This window comes from Tupaia chinensis, unplaced genomic scaffold, assembly GCF_000334495.1.
Source record: "Tupaia chinensis unplaced genomic scaffold, TupChi_1.0 Scaffold000354_1, whole genome shotgun sequence".
Lineage (NCBI taxonomy): Eukaryota > Metazoa > Chordata > Mammalia > Scandentia > Tupaiidae > Tupaia > Tupaia belangeri.
In genome coordinates this window covers 4,134,677-4,136,782 of record NW_006159849.1, presented here as the reverse complement: position 1 = coordinate 4,136,782, position 2,106 = coordinate 4,134,677, and the positions used below count along the sequence as shown (strand labels likewise).

Below are 2,106 nucleotides of genomic sequence, written 5' to 3'. Positions count from 1 at the left end.
CCCCCCGGTTCCCCCGTGCCCCGGTGAGGGCCCCCGCCGCGCCCGGGTTAGGAGACAGCCGCGGCAGGGATAACGGGCGTTCAACTCCAGCAGGGCTTGGGGCTTTCGGCGTCCTGCGCAGTTTTTCTGCTCTAGGCACAAACACGGCCCGAGAGCCGGCGCCTTGCAGACACACACGCATCCACGCATACAGTAGAGCTGTCTCGATCCACATTCTTGCACACCGCCCCCACCTCCCCCCGCGCTCCCGGAGTCGCTGAGCGGGGCGAGTGACAGGCGCGTCCCGCCAACCCGCGTCCGGGCGGGCGGGGAGGAGCGGTGCGCAGGGCCAACTGCGGCGCGTCTTCCGGCGCCCGTGGAGGCTGCGAGGGTGGGAGCCGGGGCGGAGCCCGAGTTTAGGAAGAGGAGGGGATGGCTGTCATCAATGAAGTCATATTCATAATCTAGTCCTCTCTCCCTCTGTTTCTGTACTCTGGGTGACTCAGAGAGGGAAGAGATTCAGCCAGCACACTCCTCGCGAGCAAGGTAAATATAACTTACAACTCCCTTCTCTTTCCCCTCCCTCTGGCCTCCCCGCTGCAGCCGCCCCGCAAAACCCTCCGGCACCGCGCCGCCTTCGCCCGGGATTATTCATTATTATCCTAATTATTATTTATTGTGCATGCACGGAGACCAAAACAAACAGGCGGGCCAACCGCCACAACAAAAAAAGCCCGCCTCTTCCCCGCGGGCCTCAGGTGGAATGCTGTAACGACAGCTCCCGGGCGGCCGTGGAAGAAACGAGAAAGTTTCAACCGAACCTTGCCGTTCTAATAATAACAGTAATAATTACTACTTCAAGGGGCAAGGGGGAAGCAAGCCCAACAAACCACAGCCTTGACCCTGGGTGGGCAGTCAGCGATGCGCTGCCAGCACAAGGTTGCAACACACACACATTTGGCAAGGTTGCAACCCCCCATCCCCTTAAAAGCTGGGGTGTGGGGGGATTGCAGGAGGAGATAAGGTTGGGGGACAGGGCAGAAGAATGGAAACCCGACAGTTCATCCTGAACAGTCCTCCCCAGAAGAGTTGGAAGGGGAACGGGAAAAGAAGGCGAAGAGCCGGGGCTAGCCGCGGGGCGCCAAGGAACGCGGCTGACACCCGCTTCCTGGAGACTTGTTTAAAGGGCTCCGGCTGCGGAGACGCAAGCTGATCTGGGCAGGAGAAACGGGTGCAGGCGCGCCGGGGTAGCGGTGGCTACCGCCTCGAGGCCGGTGCGTTCCGGTTCCTAGGTGTCACCTCCACTTTCCGCGTTCCCTCGGGCGGGGATGGGGGCGCTGACTGGCAGGCAGGCCTTTAGGCAAAGGAGCTGGCCGGGGGGCTGCGCCCGAGGCGCGGTGGGCATCCCTGCCCCTTCACTCCCTAGGTACCTGGCGACCGCGCGGGCTCGGGTGTTGAAGTTCGGGGTGTCTGGCCCGGGCCGCACTACCGCGGGGTGGGGGAGAGGGAGGAGGCCCCAAAGAAGGTCGGAGGTGTCCGCTGGGCTTCATTACCGTTTTTCCCCTCCCTGGGTTTGTTTTCTTTTGCTTCTTGTTTTCCCTGGCTAGAGCCGCGGTAGCGGCGGGCCGGGGGGGGCGGCCGTGAGGTGCCTGCACCATCTGGGTGCCAGGGGCGCGCTGGGACCCAGGAGAGCCAGGGCGACTGCGGGCCGGGGAGGCCATGATCCGGATAATCCTCTCTGCCTGACTGTCACAAACAGGACCCGCGCGTACCCTGGCAGCGGCGGTGGTGTTTGCCGGGGAAGGGGAAGGGCTGCAGTGGGGAGGGAATAGGGGGGTGGCGAGGGCAGGAGGCGGGGAGACCGGGTGGGAGCCTCCTCCCTACGATGACACGCACCCCTTCCCTCTAGCTCCCTGCTTTCGAGTTTGCTTTATTCCCATCCCAACCCGATTTACCCCTTCCTCTGTTCTCCCCTTCCACCCGGCCGTCTTCCCTCCTCCCTTTTGCGTTGCAAAACACGGCCATGCCATCTCCAAAGGTGTCGCGATGTACTTCCCCAAATAAGCGGCCCCGCGCACCAGCCGATAGGCGCCCACCGGCTGGTGGGGGGACCACCACCACCCCGCC

The 2,106-nt window shown here is 63.4% G+C and overlaps 1 protein-coding gene across 1 annotated transcript in view; it reads left to right on the top strand.

Annotated features, from left to right (window-relative positions):
• The first annotated feature begins 386 nt into the window (after positions 1-386).
• The window catches only part of SMARCA2 (SWI/SNF related BAF chromatin remodeling complex subunit ATPase 2), a 218,597-nt gene continuing 216,877 nt past the window's right edge, over positions 387-2,106 (top strand). Inside the window, 1 exon segment of the mRNA XM_006152442.3 lies at positions 387-525. The gene's annotated coding sequence lies outside the window, so the exon portion shown is untranslated.